This window comes from Megascapheus bottae, unplaced genomic scaffold (genome assembly GCF_031878675.1).
Source record: "Megascapheus bottae isolate mThoBot1 unplaced genomic scaffold, mThoBot2.hap1 HAP1_SCAFFOLD_40, whole genome shotgun sequence".
NCBI classification, from domain to species: domain Eukaryota; kingdom Metazoa; phylum Chordata; class Mammalia; order Rodentia; family Geomyidae; genus Megascapheus; species Megascapheus bottae.
In genome coordinates this window covers 4,554,486-4,575,596 of record NW_028327715.1, presented here as the reverse complement: position 1 = coordinate 4,575,596, position 21,111 = coordinate 4,554,486, and the positions used below count along the sequence as shown (strand labels likewise).

Here is a 21,111-nt window from a genome sequence, read left to right as displayed (position 1 = left end):
AAAGTTCCTCTTGTACATTCCTATTATTCATCTTTAAAGTCTAGATTTACAAGATAGAGAGAACCAGTGACATTTGATTGTCTCAGTCTGGTATATTTGGCTTAACATGATAAGCTCTACTTCTATTTTCCTGCAAATGATATTATTTCATTCTTTATAGCTGAATGATTTTCTGTTTTGGCCACATATTGTATTTATGCATGTGCTCCTTGATGAACAGGTACCTGTTTTGATTCTATGTTTTAACTCTTTTGAAGAGTACTAATATAAGCACAAAGGTACAGTGAGAAAAGATATGTTTTGTGTAACTTGCCTCCATAAGGATATGGAAATTGGCATTTTAACTTTCTGTGGAAGCTGCATCTGAATTGGTTTGGAAATGAACACTGCTGTCTAGACACATCACTGACCATGCTTACTACCTGCGTGACTTCACCTCACAGAACCTGATTGTCCTGCACCATCTCAAGCTTACCATCCACTCTTGAACTCATATGCTTACAATGTCAGCAGAGAATTTTATAGACCTGTAAACTTAAAAACTGAACTTTGTTTCATGGATAAAATTGTGTCATTTGTTGACCTACATTTTTTGTTGTTGTCAGTTGTGGGACTTGATATCTAGGCCTGGGCGTAGTCCCTGAGCTCTTTAGCTCAAGGCTACTGCCATATCCCAGTCACAGTGCTACTTCCAGTTTTCTGGTGGTTAATTGGAAATGAACAACTCACAAACTTTAGTGCCCAGGTGGCTCAGATCTCAGCCTCCTGAGTAAGTAGGATTGCAGGAGTGAGCTATGGCACCCAGCTACAAAATTTCATAATTACAATGTTCTTGACAAGAACAAGTTTTCCTAAATAACATTTATTATTCTCATTCTTTTGGAAGTGATGTTATATTTCCATTGAATTTTAAGGAAATAAGTGAATTTTACTATACTCTATTTCCAACTTCCTGTGCCACACTTGTGAGCTCTATTCTTTGTCTTTAAATTCTCAGTCATACCATCACTAGAATGCCTGATGGATAAGTGAGTAGTAATAAATAACTTCTATGTTAGGGATGGCGAGCTTAGATTATCAATTTGTTTCTCCTATTCAGATTCTGCGCTTACTGTCCTCCTCTCATCTATTGGTGTCATGTAACCATTTCATCCCACCTTGTGATACAGACCCGGTAAGTCCCCGTGTGTGCACCCCTGGAAATGTGCAAACTGTGACACATGCCAGTCACTGCTGAGTGTGTGAGAGTACATTGATGACAGTTTTGCTATTTATCCACTGTTTGAATATTTCTAGACCAAGATTAAAAATTACAGAAGCAAAATATTTATTGGAACACATAGACAAATATGTCATGTGACCCAGCTGTTTAGTCATTTACATCAGTGAGCCTTGGCTCAGAGCTCTGATGGGATACTCTAGATGTTTGAACACACAGAGAAGTCACACAGGTCTGGGTTAAAAATGAAATTCAGCCACATCTTCCTGTTCAGCTCCTGCCCAAATGGGCTTATAGAAGGAAAAAGATGAAAGATGCCCAAACATGTTTTAATATATAATTCATGATATCCTAGCTGGATAGTGTTTGTTTTGTTTTGTTTCAGAGTTTTTCATCTAAAAAAAAAAACGAGGCTCCAGGTATTCATGATACACAGTCATTTACTGGACTCATCTGGCACAAATGAGGAGCACACAAAAGCTTTCTACTTCCCCATTGTTAGGCTTAACACAAATGTGGAACATTCTCCTTAGCACTTAGCAGAAAGATTAGAGAATTATTTTTCAAGAAAATGATGATTGAGTATGAAAAATGAATACATTGACCCAAGCAAGATGTAGGGGAAAATAATTTACATAGTTGGAGGCAAGTAGGTTTTTTCTGATTTTTAATGGTATACAAATCATAGAATGTTTACATAGAATCTAACGGATATCATGTATGCATGATTATGCTGTGTGGAATTTGACTTTTGACTTTGGGTCTTTGATATTCTTTTATTGTTGGGATAATGTATAGAAGGGTTACAGTTACATTCATCAGTTAGTAGGTGCATTACTTCTCACACATTGATACCCCTTCTTGTGTTTTTGTTTCCATTTCCCTCTCCCCACCCCCTCCCAATCATCTTGTTTTCCCTCTTCCCTTTCCTATTTCAAATAAACAAATAAACATATATATAATATACCAGGCAGCGAAGTCAGATACAGTAACAATATGAGATTAACCAAAAGGCAAAAAAGAAAAGAGAAATAGTACATTAAGAAAAACAGTCACACGAGATAAAGCTCTTGTTTCCATATCCTAGAGATCCTTTCATTTAGTCTCATCCTATATGACTTTAGGTACCTAGGTTTTACACTATTGTAATCATCTGCTAGGAGAGTCCTAGATGTGTACTAATTATTACAAATGAGGGAAACCATTGAGCCTATAGATTCCTTTGGGTCTGGATTACTTCACTTAATGTGATTGAGTCTTTGATTTTCTTATTCTTTGAAATATCAGATTTCACGAGTCCTGATCTAGGAAGAGTTCAATACTCTTTTAGAATCTCTCTCTCTCTCTCTCTCTCTCTCTCTCTCTCTCTCTCTCTCTCTCTCTCTCTCTCTCTGTCTCTCTCTCTCTCTCTCTCTGTCTCTCTATCTCACAGATTCATACACACACAGATACACACACACACACACACACACACACACACAAATGGGTTTAAAGTTCAGAGTTAATTCATCTGTTTTAAATATTTTAAACTACAGTCCTCCTTTGTTCCTGGAAACAAGAAGAATGCCCAAGAGAAGTAAAAGATTGCTGTGATGCCAGAAATCTTTAAGAAAAAAGAAAGGAATATCACAGAGCCTCATGTAAAATGTGACAAAAAGAAGCTGTTTGCCCAAAGGATGCTGAGAAAGGCAAAGAGGAAGGTGTTCATGAGTACACAGGAATGTCCCAAACTGAGATCTGAATGCCTGGTACAGCACAAGAACCTGGCCAACTTCTAGATACCTGGGCAAAACCAAATTGGCCTTTCACATCAGAATCAGAAATTTCAATGTAGTGAGCCTAGAGTTCCTAAAGGTTTTACAATATGTCTGTTTTGATAGATTCCAATAACACTTTTGTTACGCTCAATAAAGCTTCCATTATCATGCTTGTTACACAACAAAAGACTTTTAATTTCTACTTCTTGTTATTACTGCTCTTACTCCTCAGTAGAAAGATGGTCAGAGGTGGTAGATGAGTTTGGGAATAGGTGGAGAAAAGTGATATAAGATAATGTTGGATTATTAATAGAAGAGAGGAACATTGTTTTCATTGGTGGTGGTGGTTGGTGGGGCTTGAACTCTGGGCCTGGCCATCGTTCCTGAGCTCTTTTCTCTCAAGGATAGTTCTCTACTTTGAGTCATAGCACCACTTCCAGTTTTCCCAAGCCCTAAGTTTAAGCACTGGGACTGGCAAAAAAAAAAAAGTTGGGACTGGCACTATCATTTTTTCCTCTGGAAGCACAGATGATAGTTTAAGTCTATAGTTTTCAAGAATACAATTCTAATTAATCCCAAATAACTACAAAACCAAACAATAACTAAAACTTCAAGCCTATCAAGTTCAGTTAAGTTTTGGGGGGCTTTGGGGGGCTTATTTATTTTTTGATTGGTCATGGGGCTTGAACTCTGGGCTTGGACCTGGTTTTGTCCCTGAGCTCTTCAGCTGAAGGCTAACTCTCTACCACAATGCCACTTCCAGTTTTCTGATGGGTTTAATAGGAAATAAGAATCTCATGGACTTTCCTGCCTGGGCTAGCTTTGAACCTTGATCCTTAGATCTCAGCCTCCTGAGTAGCTATGATTACAGGTGTGAACCGCCAGCATCTAACAAGTTCAGTTTAATTTATCCTGACTTTTCAGATTTATCTCCTACTCTTTTGAGGAAAGAGTATGGTGAGCAGTTATGATGGGACAGTTGGGTAGATGGACTCAACAGTTCTTGTTCTCCAGTGTGTGGGGGAACTCTGGTTACCAATAATTATACATATCAATACAGATAATAGAAAAAATTGGGGGTTTGTACTGATGGATATGCTATTTATACACTAGGCCACAACTATTTACAACTATGTACCAAATAAAACACTTAACATTGTTGTAAATTGGTGAGTCTATTGGATAAATCCCAGAGTTTGATGATCGTAGCCCAGTGACCACTGATTTCTCAACTGCAGTTGAGGTTGGAGGTGGTGGGAGTCTGGGTTTGTTTCATTTATGCTTTTAGGAAGCAGCCCTTTGCTGTTTTGAACTGTGATCTTCAGATCACATCCTTCTGAGAAGCCAGAATTACAGGCTTGAGCCACCAGTCCCCAGAATACTGTTTTTGATGCAAACCCCAGAGCCTAGAGTTATTAAACAGACCTAGCTGTGATCATTGCTCAAATCCCCCTGGATGGCCCAACCTTCTATCTCCCTGATGCTTTCTCTCTGGTGATCTCAACCAGACACTGTGTAGAGTGCATCCCTGTTTCTATCCTGTGAAGAACAAGACAACAACTTCAGCCTCTGGGAACACACAGGCTCCATTTTTGAGGCTTCTTCAGTTCCTCTTGTATCCCCATGAGTCAAAACAGAGGAGTGCCATGTACAGAGAAACTTGAAGGTCTTTTATTGAAGACAGTGGGCCTAGAGCTGGCTATTTCCAAAAAGATTCCCTCAACCAGGAAGGGAAATTGAGCTGGGTTTTGAAAGTCAGCAAAGCTTAATTGGCAGCGAGGCTAACTTCTGACCAATTAAGCAGACAACTGGGGCAATGAGGAACCAGCAAGAGGTGTGCTTTAACTCCAGGTGGCCAGAGGCCAGGACTGGGTTAGATAGTTCATCCCCCCCTTAGTGGTAACTAATGGAAGCATTGGTTTAGTTTGAAGTCATTCTCAGTTGTTAGGTAAGGTGGTATAATGGCTGAGGAGGTACCCTGGGGTAAAATTTGTCCTGGGTAGTTACAGCTGCTCTTGCCACAGTTTCCATTCTGTACCACACAGCTCCCGTCCCTGTAGAGGCTGACATCCACACATGGCCATGTGGTTCTTGCAGGCCAGGGTGAGTCGGCTGGCTAAGGTCTAGCAGGGCTGGACTGTCATGAATGGGAGCCTCTGGGTTGTCATCAGGAAGAAGTGGGACTGGGTTTAGACATCACCTGGATGCAAACTGGAGCTGAGGCTGGTACTACATGTATAATCATGAATCATCTAAGTCTCTATGGTATGAGGGGTGATCGGTGTCAGCTTCTTTTTTTTTTTTTTGGCTGATCCTAGGGCTTAAACTTTGGGCCTGGGTGCTGTCCCTTAACTTCTTTTGCTCAGGGTGAGCACTCTACCACTTGAGCCATAGTACCGCTTCTGGATTTTTGAGTAGTTTACTGGAGTGAGAGTTTCATGGAGTTTCCTTCCCAGGTTGGCTTTGAACTGCAATCATCAGATCTCAGCCTCCTGAGAAGCTAGGATGAGAGGTGTGAGCTACCAGTGCCCAGCTAAGACACATTTCAGGTATAATCACTGCATGTTTCTAATACAGATTGGTTTACCCAAGAAAGTAAAGAATAAACTACAGCGCAGCTCCATTAACCTAAGAGTTAAATTTTAATATCAAAGATGTAGCCAGCAATGAGCATGCAGGTAACCATCAAAGACATTGTAAAGATAAGTCCCAAACTGCTCCTCTCAGTGAAGTCCTTTGTTGAGTCACAGCATAAAAGACTACTGGGACCTAACCTAAGAGTGTGCTCTCTAATTTAGGATGGAAATCCCTTCTGTAGTGGTCATGAGACCTGTAGTCTTCTCATCTAGTTGGTTTTCCATTTCATTGACTGCATCTCCATCATAATTCCTCCAGACAACTGTTCACAATGCTTGTATCTGGAACCCAAGAGGCACTGCAGCTTTCCACCTGAAATACACCAGCTTGTGTCTGTAAAGAAATTTAGCTGTGGAAGGCCAAATAACGGTTAAAAGAACATCAAATCCAGAACCTCATTGGAAACAGAATCCACTGAAAATACACTAGCTATAGTTTCATTATATTATTTTCCTCATTTTCAACAATTTTCTGTTACCAATCATCTTATGCCTGCATCGTTTTTTTTTGTCAGTTGTGGGGCTTGAACTCAGGGCCGAGGTGCTGTGCCTCTTTGTGTTTGAGGATAGTACTCTGCCACTTGAGCTACAGTGCCACTTCCCCTTTTTGAGTGATTAATTGGAGATCAGTATTTCATGGGTATTTTTTCTGTCCAAACTGGCTTTGAACCATGATCCTCAGATCTCAACTTCTTGAGTAGCGAGGATTACAGGTGTGAGCCACTTGCATGGCAGATATGAGGGCAATGATAGAAAATAAAATTTTGCCATTCTCCCCCAAACTACTCCAAAATAGGAAAATTATTTTTATTCATGATTGATAGTACTGCATGTGAAGTTCACTGGGTGAACATAGTGGGAAGGAAATGCCAAAAGTGATTTATGTGATTCCAGACATGTCAGAATAGAAAATACTTCATCCAAAAGCAAAGGAGCAGAGCAACATAGGATAAGAGGAGAGGAAATAGAGATGATGGGAGCCAAGAGAACATTCTAGTAATTAATGCTGCATTTCAGAGACATTTTTACATGAAATGAGTATCTAAAAGCACTACCATCAATAAGCACATTTCAGTTTTCTTTATCCTGTTTCATATGAATATTGTACTTTTTATACAAAAAAAGAAACTAAAGTCATATCATAGTAATGAATTGGGTATATGGTAGTTTAGGATAATATTTTACAGTTTACTGATCATAAGCTGAATCTATATAATAGTGATATTTCTGATTCCTGACTCCATTTTGAAACCCACTAAAGTGCAAGAGTATCACTCTTTTTATTTGCCTCAAATTTTCTTCCTTTTTTTGCCAGTCTTGGGCTTGAGTTGAGGGCCTGGGCACTGTCCTTGAACTTTCTCAAGGCTAGAGCTCTACCACTTGAGCCTCAGCACCACTTCCGGCTTTTTTCTATGTATGTGGTACCGAGGAATATGAACCCAGGTTTTTGTGCATGCTAGGCAAGCACTCAACCACTAGGCCAAACTCCCGGCCCAAATTTTCTTCCTTTTAAGTAGAAAAGAATCAAGTCTCAAAAACTCTGAAATTCAATTGTGTTACAGTACTTGCTCCAACAGATGTGTGAGGATATTTGTGAAAGGCAGTTGAACCTCAAATTATAACACATTCAGAAGCTTGTTTCCAAAATGAAGGGTTGCTGCAGTGGTAACAAGTAATATTAGTAATCTCAAGTCATTTTGTCTGAAGCCAAATCTAAGGAAGACAGAATTGTAAGGAATAACAGTTCATGGGACTCTTTTCTTCAATACGTTCTCGTCTTTCTATACATATAATATGCCAAATTCACCATCATGAACTTTCTGAAATTGACCCATGTTTTAAAAAAATGGTTTAAAAATCACACCTTTCATCCTTTTTCTTTAAAGTTTTGAACTGAAATGTTATGTGTGACAAGTAGCTGGCCCAACTGATATAAACAACTAAATCATATTAAACTTCTTTGTCAATATAAAGAGCTACATCATTCTATCATACTTGCCTTGAATTTAGGCATGAGAAAAACTTATCATAGCAATTCAAAAGGAGCGGATCAAAGGAAAGGAAAACTGTAGAAGAAGCAAAGACTTGATGAAAGCAATATTTGTAAAACACTCAGATCTGATAGTCAAGTATTAAAAATGCTCTAAAGGAGATAATGAACAAGGTCTATTATAACAGTCAGAAAATAAGACAATCTCACAAATAAGAAATGGCATTGATAGGCTCTCTGCTGTTAAATGTAAAGACTAATGATTCAGTCCACAATTCCTTTTGGATTCTCAAAGGGGTTCATTTGAACATTATAAATCTCTTACTCTATTTTTCTCTTGGTTCTTTTCAGGGAATAGTTAGTTAGAGGTAGCGGAGAGGGAGAGACAGAGAGAGAGAAAGAGAGAGGAAGAGAGGGAGAGAGAGAGGGAGAAAGAGAAGGAGAAAGAGAGGGAGACAGAGAAGTTTCCATTATCCTTCAAGGGCATAAAGTAACTCATCTTGCAGAGAAACACAATGGTTATAACCAATGTGAGAAAGCCTACCCTTCCTCTACTTACCTTAAAAGCCCAGGAAAGAATTCACACTGGAGAGAAATCCTAGGAATGCACACATTATGAAAAAACATTCCCCTTTTCCAGGGTCCTTTAATGAACTTACACTGGAGAGAAGCTCTATGGATGTAAGCAATGTGGGAAAACCTTCATTCTTCCCCATTTCCTTAAAAGACAGGAAAGAATGTACACCAGAGAGAAACTCTGTAGATATATGCAATGTGGAAAAACATTCTCTTTGTCTTGTTAACTTGAGGCACAATAAAGTAGTAACACTAGAGAGAAACCCTTCAATGTGAGTGATGTGGGAAAACATTATTTCTGGTTATCTTTGAAGACATGAAAAATCTCACACTGGAGAGAAATCCTAAGGATGTAAGCAGTGTGGAATAATATTTATTCATCCCTGCTACCTTCAAAAACATGAGAGAACTCAGACAAAAAACCCTATATGTGTAAGCAGAGTGGGATTTTCTTCACACAACTCTCTCACCATTAGAAACATGAACGAATTCACACTAAAGAGAAAAACCTATTTGCATAAACATTGTGTGAATAGTGTCTCTGGTCTAAGTGCCTTGCGAATCAAACTATACATGATGGTGAGAAACCATGTGGACATAAACAATATGGGGAAGAATTCACTCCTTGTCATTCCCTGTAAATCCTCCTCTTTTTTTTGTCTGTTTGTTTATTTGGGTTTTTTGTCATGAGGCAGAGCAGGAACCAGAGCACTGAACAGTGACCCTGCAGGTCAACCAGCTGCCCTTTGCCTCCTGTCAGGCCCTCTTCTGTGATGATGTATTAGGCAGTAATCCTTTCAGGGAGGAAATTTCATTTGTTTGGTTATTTTTAAGTTTTATTTGTTATTGTTATTATAAAGGTGATATACACAAGGTTACAGCTACAAAAGTCAGATAATGAATGCATTTATTTTTCTTTTCAAACTTTTACTAGTCAGGGGGCTTGGGCACTGCCTTTGTGCTCTTTTGCTCTTTTACCACTTTGAGCCACAGCACCATTTCTGGTTTTCCGGTCATTCGTTGGAGATGAGTCTCATGGACTTTACTAATTGGGCTGGCTTTGAACTGTGATCCTCAATTTCCGCCTCCCGAGTACAAGGATGACAGGCATTCGCCACTAGTGCCCTGCTGTCATAGGTTCACTTCTTTTTAGACAGTGTCAGTCTGCCCTTTCTCTCTCCATTTATTGTTTGTGCTCATATTTGTATTTGAAATCAGCCTGTGGCATTGTCCCTTAGTTTTTGTTATCAAGGATAGTGCTTTACTCCTTGTGTCACAGCTCCACTTCTGGGTTTTGGATATTTTGGTCTTATGGTCTTTTCTTTCTGGCTGTCCTCAGATATCAGCATTCTAAGTAGCTAAGATTACTGACACTTGGCACTCTAGAGCACAAATCTTATCTCAGAAGCATGGATGGGCATGGAGGAATCTTTCTCCTCTGGGTCTTGGTGTACCAACACAGGAGGGTTGGCTCATAGGTGGTGATCACCTGATGCCAGGGCACCAGAATGTGATTACCTGTAATGCAGAAGGGCCTGCGGGGCCATATCTGGGAACACTTTGGCTGCCACACCTAAGGTAGGTGCTTCTTACATGAAGATGGAGGCCCCGGATGGTGTTCAGCACACTACCGTGCCCATGACAACCACACAGAGAACGATCGCATCCCAGTGTCCACAGTGTTTCCTATAAAGGGGGTGCAGGAACAGAAGCCCGTAGACCAATCAGGAGCTGGGTCAGACCTTTCAGAAAGCCACAGAGATCAGGAAGCTTTATAGGAAGCAACGCTGTTAATCCCTGCCACCTGAATTGTTACTTGTTTTCTCTGTGCCTCAGTTTCCAAATGTTTTTTTTCTGCCACTCCTGGGCTTGAGCTCAGGACCTGAGCACTGTCCTTGGACTTTCTCAAGGCTAGAGCTCTACCACTTGAGCCTCAGCACCACTTCTAGCTTTTTTTCTATATGTGGTACCGAGGAATCGAACCCGGGTTTTCATGCATGCTAGGCAAGCACTTTCACCACTAGGCCAAACTCCCAGCCCCTCCAAATGTGCAATATGGATATCCCAGTTCCTGGTTTGAAGTCTTTAGAAGGAAGACTAGGTGAAGTAGTCTGTTAAAAATTCAAACATCCAGTTCCCAGTGCCTGAATCTGAGCTAGTTTGGGACTTGAGATTTGAGGATTGTGTTTTAAAGCCAGCCTTGACAAAAAAAAAAAAAAAAAGGAAGCTCAGGGACAGAGTTCAACCCTTAGGACACACACGCACACACACATACGAAAACAGAGTTTGAGAGAGGAGTGCTGCAGCTCTGGATAATTTACAGGAAGCGACTCAACTTGGCTCCTCTCTTCCAGATGACATCCAGTGGTTGGCAGGATCTAGTTCTCCCATCCTATGCTGAGCCCTCAGTGAAGAAGCCCCTAGACCTTAGCTGACTGGCCAGAGGCCCTGGCATTGGGGCTGTGCTGTCCCCGCCCCCTTCCTCTGGGCTCCACCCCCACACTCTCGGGCACGCCCACTCTGCATAGGGGACAGTGGGTGACATGGCCTTGGGTTCCTTGACTGGAAAACTCCTTGCTCTGCTCTCTGGGTAGTAGATGCACTTGGGAGCTTCAGGAGGATGCAGCACCTTTCTGCCATGCTGCTCACTTCAGCGCCCGGTAGGATCAGGCCAAGTCTAGTTCCTCAGGACCCCTCAAGGCCCACAGCCCTCCATGTCCCACAGGAGGCTCAGAACCAGCATGGTCCCCCTGGGCTTCTCGCAGAGCCCACATGACAGACGTGAGCCACAGCATCCAGCTTTTTATTGAGCTGAAACTTGTGATATTTTGTTGTGATGTCCTTGGACTACCATACTCACTTCTCAGCTTCCTGGGTAGCTGGGATTATAGATGTAAGTCACTGCACCTGTGTTAACCATTCTTCTCTAAGTCTTTCTGCACATATATTTTTTCATTTTTTTCAAATTAACATTTTATATGGACATTTTATGTTTTTGTGTTCTTCTTTGGATTTATACTCAAAATGTGATTATGATTTGTGCTTCTGATATGCCTCACATGATAAAGTTTAAATCCAAATCAGACTTACAGAGCAGTAGGAATTAAGAATCCTATTTTGTTTTTAACCCTTAGCTTCTTACCAAATGAAAATAATTCTAAAGGCTCCAACTTCATAATTTCATATTAATATCATTAATACCCAAGATAAGGATGAAAATATACCATGTAGTGTCCAAGTGTTACCTTCAGTATATAGACTGAGGGAGATAAGAGTCTGACATAACCTAACTTCTTGTGTCTGAAGGAGATAATTGAAAGGGTGTTTAATATTGCAAAACAAACAGAATCTTTCATTTTAATGAGTGGAATCAAAAAAATACAATCAAGTGTTTATAGACTGATGTAAATACAGCTTAGCATAGATTTACATTGGACATTCTGCTGTGAGTATACACAGATAAAAGACCCTGTAGAGACTATAACCAAGTTGAAGGAAACCATTAATCCACATATCCTGTAGGAACATAGGAATTGGTAATTTATGCCATGTTAAAATTCTGTTATTTATAAAATTATGTATAAAATTGTGTTACATTGTATATTTGCTATGTATAGACACTGAATCAATTTCTCCTTCTGAAAATTTACCGCTGGAGAAACAGTTAATCAGTGAACAAACAGGATGCATATTTACATTGTAGTGTTGTATCAGCAAAGAATTGTCTCCAGAATCCCTTCAATGTAGGAATTGAGAAGGATTTTTCTTGGTGGCTGAAAGGAATACCAGTAGGAGGAAACATTCATATTGAGATATGGCTCCTCCAGAGAAAGAATACTGACAGACATGCTTCCAGGGACACAGAGCAGAGAGTGCCTAGGTTCATCATTTTATCCTTACAGTCAGGGAATGAGCAGGAGGCAGCTAGAAAGATACCCATTTCCTTGGCATCTGTGTTGTCATAATGAATAGGAAAGGAATGATGGCAGAAGGAAATATTTCTCACATTTAAGAAATATTTTCTGAGCAACACACCTACTATCTGGTGAATGTAACTGTAATCCTTCTAAACATTACAATAATAATAATAATAATAATAATAATAATAATAATAATAATAATAAAGAAATATCTTCTGGAAGTCGTGCTGTGGTTCAAGTGGTAGAGCACTAGCCTCGAGTTAAAGAGCTCAGGGACAGCATCCAGGTCCAGAATTCAAGCCCTACCACCGGAATAAAGAAATATCTTCCTACCAAACACAATTTATACATTTGTTAATCAAGAGGCTGGGAACTGGAAGGTCCAATTGCAATGCCAATTCATCACAACAGTCTGGAAGACTCCCTGTCCATAATAAGTAGCAAAAACGGATGTAGGCATTGTGCCTCAAGTGGTAGAGCCCTGGAGTGGTCTAGAAAGCTGAGCAAGAGTAAGGGGCCCTCATTTTAATGATTGGAACCGGCTGAATCTGAAAACCGAAGAAACAAAGAATTGCCCTTTTGCTTATATCTTAAAGCTTATTATAATTTTTTCTCATAGGGGAAAGTTGTACATTGTGGTAAAACTTGCTCTATTAAATCTAATGTGCAGAACAAAGTTTCCATTGAACTCTCTGATATGATTTACTACTCTCTTCTCACTGGAAGCTTTTCCTTAATGCATAGGTTAATATGCTTTTCGGTCCTTGTGTATCTAGGACAGAGCTCTCGTTTTTCCTTTTGGGGTTGCTCCTGAGTCTTGAATTAGGGCCGAGGCACTGATTATTTTGTTCCAGGTTAGCAGTCTCCCACTTGAGCCACAGCTCCATTTCTGGATTTTTAAGTGGTTCATTGCAGAAAGGAGTCTCACAGACTTTGCTGCCTAAGCTGGTTTCAAACTTTGATTCTTTGATCTCAGCCTCCTAAGTAGTTAGGAGTACAGGTGTGAATCACCAGAGCCCAGCTGGCATAACCTTTTCTTTTGTTTAAATCACTATTAGGAATTCTCTTATCATGGGAATATCATCTTTTTATATATAAGCAATTCATCTCTTGAAAATGTTTTATATTTAATTCTATCCCAGTGAAATAGTAGTACTATTAAAATTATGTATTTGATACCCTATCTTCCAAAGCTCATGGGATGTTCTTGATTTAATTGCTTGCTGAAATATTCCCATCAGCCATAGTTCTGTGTATCTGCAAGGTTTTCCCATACTCACATGCTTGAAGAACATGACCAATGACCTGACAACTATAGCAGCAACAACACTTGTTTTCAATGCTTATCAAGAAGAAATTGCCTAAATGATAAAGCCAGTTCAAACAAGGTCCTTTTTACTGAACAGTATTAATTAATATTGAAAAAATAATTTAGAAGTAGTAGCCATTGTCATCAGAAAGAAGAATATCACCCCATTTGTAAGGAAATGTAAAGACTTGGAAAAAATCATATTAAGTGAAGTAATCCAGACCCAAAGGAACATAGGCTCAATGGTTTCCCTCATTTGTCATAATTAGTACAAACCTTGGACTCTCCTAACAGAGGATTACAATTAGCTCAAAACCAAGTTACAAAAGGCTACATAGGATGAGGCTAAATGAAAGGACCTCCAGGATATGGAAACAAGAGAAATATAATATGTGATTGCTGTTCTAAATGTACTATGTTATTTCCCATCTCTTTTGTTGTCCCTTGTCATATTGTTACAGTATCTTACCTTGTTATTTGGTACATGGTATATACATTTATTTGTTTATTTGAAATAGGAAAGGGAAGGGGGAAACAAGATGAGGGGAGTGGGTGGGAGGAGGGAAATGGGGACAAAAACATGAGAAGGGGTATCAATGTATGTGAAGTAATGCACCTTTTATCTGGGGAATATAAGTGTAACCCTTCTATTAATTACAATAAAAAAAGAAAAAGTAGAACATATAAAAGAAATAGTAGCCATTATATATAGCTAAAGTAATATCGTCATGTCTTTATCTTATATATTTTCTTCTTAATTTTTCCTCTAACCTTTAATGAAATGTGTTCATTTCAGAAGTATCTTCAGTGCTAATATAAAAAGATAAATAATTACCATATTTATATATTTGATATATGGCATTGAAAGTACTTACAGAAATACATACACATTTTGAAATACTTTTACTTTATAGACCACACACCAAATAAATGGAACAGATGATTCTTTTTGTTATTTTTCTTATAATGTTTTAAGGGGTTACAGTTACATTCGACAGATGGTAGGTGAATTACTGGAACAGATGATTCTAATGTCTCCTCTAACTTGTCTGAATCAGTCTCGGAAGAGTCTGAATTGCCATATTATGAGTATTTCTCCATACAAAATATACATCAAATGGAGGGTGAAGGTAGGGCCACCACATTGAAAGAAGGATGAAGTTTGGACAACTAAATATGTCAGAGGTGTTTTATCCTTTTTTTTTTGACCTGGGACTTGAACTCAGGCTTGAGCTCTGTCCCTGAGCTTCTTTTTGCTTAACACTGGGGTTCTACCACTTAAGCCATAACCCCATTACTGTCTTTTTCTGAGAATCTTATAGGATGAGAGGGACTTATGGACTTTTTTTTTGCCTTGGCTGTCTGTCTTTGAACCACAATCCTCACATCTCAGCCTTCTTAGTAACCAGGATTAGACTGTGAGTAACCAGCACCTGAATTCTGAGGTCTTTTAGATTACTTACACCACCATTGCTTACCATTGTTACACAATACCAATGTGTTATTGTTGCATTAGGGTCACGAATATGCCTTAGGTTAAAGTAGAATGAGGGCTACACAGTCTGCCATACAGAGATGCTCCCCTCTGCATCGCTCTCAGTGGGAAATCACTCCTGTGTATTTTTCATTGAGTGCTTCTCCTCTGTGCTTTCCCATTCTCACAGAGGGTCACACCACATACAAATACAGTACTGCAGGAACCTTAGACGCCTCTTACATTTACCATAGCTCTGGAGACCATGGTCAGTTCTGCAAATGCTAATCCCATAATTAGTGCCCACCAGATCTTTTCAAGCCTTGGTTCAAAAGCCAGCTACTGTTTCTCATTGACATGTTACAGACCTCACTTCTCTAGATTTCTCATGTACCTTCCCATATCCTAACAGGGGTGTTCTTGCAGTAGAGCATTTAGTTTTTGTTCAATTTTTTAGGTGTTGTTGATGCCTGATGAACTACACATAATATGAAATTTACAGTTTGTTTTCATCTATGTATTCCATATATTTTTATTAAAGAATTTATTAACATTGATTTTTATATCATATTTCAAATGACATGTTTAACAAACGAGTATTCAAGAAGGGAATTTTATATGCAACCATTGGCACTTAGTTTTTAGAACATAATCAAAATTAGACTAAGGGTTTGTATATCCTAGATACATATTGATCTATGTAATAAAACATTATATCTATAGAGTTATAGGTTTTTATGTCTGTGTAGTTGTGTTTATATTTCCAATACCATGTCCATAGCATTGGGTATGCAAATATTGAGTCCTCTCTCTTTTACTGTTTGGATCTAATAGCCACATATTAAGAATACCATGCGCTTTTTATTCCTTTGGTCTTGACTTGTCTCACTCAACATGATTCGCTCTAGATTCATCCACTTCCCTGCAAATGCCATTATTTTATCCTGTGTGTTGGCTGTGTAGAATTATATTGCATATATACACCACATTTTCTGTATCCATTCATCTACAGTAGGGCATCTGGATGATTTCCATCACTTGGATATTGTGAATAGTGCAGAGATAAACATAGCTGAGCAGGTATCCTTATCATATCTTGGGTTATGATATGCAGGATAGATGCCCAGAAGTGGTATGGAGTGATCGTAGGGAAGGTCAATTTTCAGTTCTTTAAGAAACCTCCACACTGCTTTCCAGAGTGGCTGAATTAGTTTACAATCCCACCAGCAGTGTAGTAGGGTGCCTTTTCCTCCAGAACCCCGCCAGCATCTGTCATTGTCTGAATTCAAAATCTTGGCCATTCTTGTTGGAGTAAGGTGGTATCTTAGGGTTGTTTTTATTTGCATTTCCTTTATGACCATGGATGATGAACATTTTCTCATATGCTTTTCTGCCATTTTAATCTCTTCTTCTGATAAGTCTCTCTTTAGTTCCCTTGCTCATTTAATGGTTTATTAGGTTTGGGGGGATTAGTTTCTTGATTTCCATGTAGATACTGAATATTAAGCATTTGTCAGATGTATTATTGGTAAATATCTTTTCCCAGTTGGTTGGCTGTCTTTCTACTTTAGTAGCTATGCTTTAATCTGTGCAGAAACTTTTTATTTTTAGGCAGTCCCATTTATCGAGTCTCTCTCCAATCTGTTGTGACCCTGGGATTCTGTTCAGGAATCTTTTGCCTGTGCCTATGAGTTCCAGTGTCTCTCCTACTCTATCATATAGCAGTTTCACGGTTTCTGGTCTGACATTGAGGTCTTTGATCCACTTTGAGTTAATGGTTGTGCATGGCGAAAGGCTAGGGTCAATTTTTAGTTTTTTGCATGTGGCTGCCCAGTTTTGCCAGCACCAATAATTGAATAGACAGCATTTGTTCCACAGTATATCTTTGGCTCCTTTGTCAAATACAAATTGCCAATAGGTATGCGGTTCTATTTCTGGGTCTTCTATTCTGTTCCATTGATCTTCTGGTCTGTTTTTATGCCAATACCAAGCAGTTTTTGTTATTATGGCTCTCTAGTAGAGTTTGAAGTCTGGCATTGTAATACCACTAGCATTGCTCTTTTTGCCCAGAATTGTTTTGGCTATTCTAGATATTTTCTTGTTCTATATGTACCTTTGGATTGTATCTTCTATTTAAGTAAAGAATGTCTTTGGGGTTTTGATGGGGATTGCATTGAATTTGTATATCAATTTTGGCAGTATAGCCATTTTCACTATGTTGGTTCTCCCTAGCCATGAGCATGGGATGGCTTTCCATTTCCTAATGTCCTCTTTAATTTCTTTTGTTAGGCTTTTATAGTTTTCATTGAATAATTCCTTTACATCTTTGGTTAAGTTAATTCCTAAGTATTTTACTCATTTGGGGGCTATTGTGAATGGGATCATTTTCTTGATTTGGCATTCTGTTTATGTATTGTTGGTGTACAAAAAGGCTACTGACTTCTGAAGGTTAATTTTGTGTCCTGCCACTTTGCTAAAGTGGTTTATTAATTCTAGAAGTTTAGGAGTGGATTGTATTGGGTCACTCAAGTAGAGGATCATGTCATCTGCGAATAGGGATAGTTTAATTTCTTCTTTCCCTATGTGGATCCCTTTGATGTCCTTTTCTTTCCTTATTTCTCTGGCTAAGGGTTCCAGCACTATATTGAAGAGAAATGGAGAGAGTGGACATCCCTGTCTAGCTCCTGATTTTAAGGTAAATGGTTCCAGTCTTTCATCATATGTATTTCATATATGTTTAATAATGACTGCTAAAGAAGTGAATATACATCAGCCACAAAAGTCTCTTCATACTCCTTTATGTGGTGTGTGACCTTTCCAAAAGCCAGGCATGGCAACATGTATTTGTACTCCCAAAAAACCGGTTTGAAGTTCCAGATCATCTAGGACTACATAGTGAGAACCCGTGGCAAAAGTGAGATGAGGGTGGGGAGTGAGGGGAACAGAAGATAAAAGGAAAATTCCAAAAGTTGTGTAATTTTTCATTGCCATTAGCCATTACCATCAACATTAGCAGTTTCCTTTTCTTGGCTTTACAGATACACCATAGTGTGACATTTGTTGTGAGTTTTAGCATTGTAGCTGGTCCATGCTTTGCACATACATGCCCCTTTCATCAAAAAGGTCCTTTACATTCTTAGTTAAGGTAATTCCTAGGTACTTTATTTTCTTTGAGGCTATTGCAAAAGGAGTTGCTTTCCTGATTGTTGCCTCATTCCTCTCACTGTTGGCGTAGAGGAAGGCAGTTGATTTTGAGGGTTAATTTTATACCCTGCCACCCTTCCAAAGTTTTGAATCAGCTCAAGGAGCTTGGGAGTAGAGTCTATATGATTCTTTAAATATAGGATCATGTCATCTGCAAAGAGGGAAAGTTTTACTTCCTCTTTCCCTATTTGGATCCCCTTTATGCTTGCTTCTTGCCTTATTGCACTGGCTAGGAATTCTAATACTATGTTAAAGAGGAGTGGCGAGAGTGGGCATCCTTGTCTCATTCCTAATTTTAGAGGGAATGGCTTTAGCTTTTCGCCGTTAAGTATAATACTAGCTGAGGGTTTGTCATACACAGCCTTTATTATATTGAGGAATGTTCCATGGATTCCTAGTTTCTCCAGAGCTTTTAACGTAAAGAGGTGTTGGATCTTGTCAAATGCCTTTTCTGCATCTCTTTAGACAATCATGTGATTTTTGTCCCTGCTCCTGTTGATGTGATGAATTATATTAATCGATTTGCGTATGTTGAACCAGCTTTGCCTCCCTGTGATGAAACCTGTTTGATCATAGTGTATAATTTTTTTGATGAGTTGTTGTAGACGGTTGGCCAGTATTTTGTTGAGAAGTTTTGCATCGATGTTCATCAAAGAAATAGGTCTGTGGTTCTCCTTCTTTGATGAATCTCTGTCTGGTTTGGGGATGAGGGTTATACTGGTAAGCTCTTAATATGGTGTTTGTGTGTTTGTGTGTGTGTGTGTGTGTGTGTGTGTGCTAAGACTTGAAATCTGAGGCTCAAACATGGCTTTTTGATTATGGTTAGTCTTGTTCCACTTGAGTCAAGCCTCCATTCTCTTGCCTTTTGCTGGTTAACTGAAGATAGTGCTCTCTTGTTGTTACCTGCCCCAGGTGGCTACAAACTCTGATCCCCTGAGCCTTTTACTATCTAGGACTATTGGGATGAGCCACTGGCATGTCTTTTCTTTATTAAGATATATTGGCATGCTGTTTTTTTCTTTATTAAATTCTTCCAAATGTCACAGGGAAGCATATCACTTACAGTTGGGATTACTCAGATAAGACACGGGTGGTAAACACATGGGTAACTTTAGTTATCGTCATCAACATTCTGCCTGATTTCTATCATAAATTGGTACTGCATAATTTGAATTTCTTAGCCATAATTTTGGAAACACCTGAGTTACTTACCAACAAGTGGATTCTCTGTCTTAGTTTTATAAATTGTTAGCTATTTCCAGGGTTGATTGTTAATTCTGCACTAATGAAGCATGTTAATTCTGCACTGTTGAAGGAAGACCTTTCTCATGTCCTCTGTTTTGTAAGGTCATCATTTGCCTGCAGTGTGTATGAATAACAGGTAGTTTCCTGTCCCATCTTCCTGTATTTCTATCTCAATGCCAAGCCCTTTTCTGAACACATGTGAATCCACATCTGCTAGCCATAAATTAATAAACTACCCTAGGCAGCTGGTCCTTTAAAGAATGAGCAAATGTCAGTGCTACAGATGAAGAACCTTAAGAATGAGTTCCTCCTAAAAGGGCTCCTTCCCTTCCTCACTGCCTCTCCATCCACTACCCACGAGGGATATGCATCTGTCCTCATTGGATATACAGCCTTGGGCTGGGACTCCGCAGCCTTCAGAACCATAAACTTCTCAGAGTCAGGTCTTTTATTATAGCAACAAAAACTAAGACATCTACCATTTCCTCACACTCCCACTATTTTCTAGGTTAGGAAATGCAACTGATTGGAACAACTAGAGACAATTTTGAAAAATACATACAAGTATAATATTTGATTTTTAACAGACTATATGAGTTTGTAATATAGCAATCTGATATCCTCAAATATACTTGAATGTTAACTGCTGAAATTAGTATGTAATTTGCCTTTGGTTTTGCATTCAGTTTTTGGTGGTGCTGAGGTAGTCTTTACCACACAGCTGTGTCCTCAGTCCACAGCACAGCTTCTTATTATTAAATGCCATTGCACAATATCTCATTGCAATTGAACAATTTGGGAATTCTTCCCTTATGAGTTGGGGTACTGACCAACAGAACTTACTCTTCATTGGGAAAGGCCTGTCTGTTCATTACGAACCATATGTTGGGCCTTACTGCTTCTACTTTCGAGTGGAAAAGCAATATTCACTTCTGTGGTCCTAAAACCGTTTTGAATCCCTGGCTGAAGTGAAATAAGAAAAAGATGACATAACAGATGAGGGATGTGTCTCAATTACATGGCGTCACAGGCCGTAATTTACCATCTTGTACCCATAAACTTGGTTTCACCCAAGTGTTAAAATTGTCACATAGAAGCCAGGAGAGTGGTGTTGGGGTAAAATGCTTGCCTAGCATGCACAAAGCCCGAGAACTGGTTCTTCAGTACCAAAATACACAGAAAAGGCCAGACGTGGTGCTGTGGCTCAAGTTGTAGAGTGCTAAAATTGAAAAAGCCTAAGGAAATTGTCCAAGTCCTCAGTTGAAGCCCCAAGACTGGGAAAAAAAAACATGAAAAGTTGTCACATACACTGGAATGAGTTATAAATATGGATGTTCTGCTTATTCTATTTTTAGTGTTTTATCTTGTAAATTTTTCCACAATAATTCGTACTACTATGTATATTGTATGATGAAACTGTATGGTAAGAAAAGTTTTAGTGACTATACCCATGGTGACAATGAGATTCTACCATGTCAGCCAGTCTATTTTTTTTAAAGATAAAAATGAGTTCAATAGCCCGGAAGTCATTAAATATAGACAGTTTTACTGGTAAACTGTTTATATTTTCATTGTTTCACTGAAATATAAAAGCTCCAACATTCACTTTGGTAAAGATGGCATGCTATAAATTTGATTGTGCACGGATGGAAAAAAATGAGGTCTGAACATTCAGTAGAATATTTTCATTTTCTCCATCTCTCCTGTCTCTATTTTAACTGCTGCGCTTTTATGATCCACAGTGCCACCCCTGGAATTTTGCTTATTTAGAGGTAAGAGTA

At 38.9% G+C, this 21,111-nt stretch overlaps 1 protein-coding gene across 1 annotated transcript in view; it reads left to right on the top strand.

Moving 5' to 3' along the window:
* The window catches only part of LOC150039389 (zinc finger protein 441-like), a 72,264-nt gene that overhangs the window by 4,907 nt on the left and 46,246 nt on the right, over positions 1-21,111 (top strand). The window lies entirely within an intron of this gene.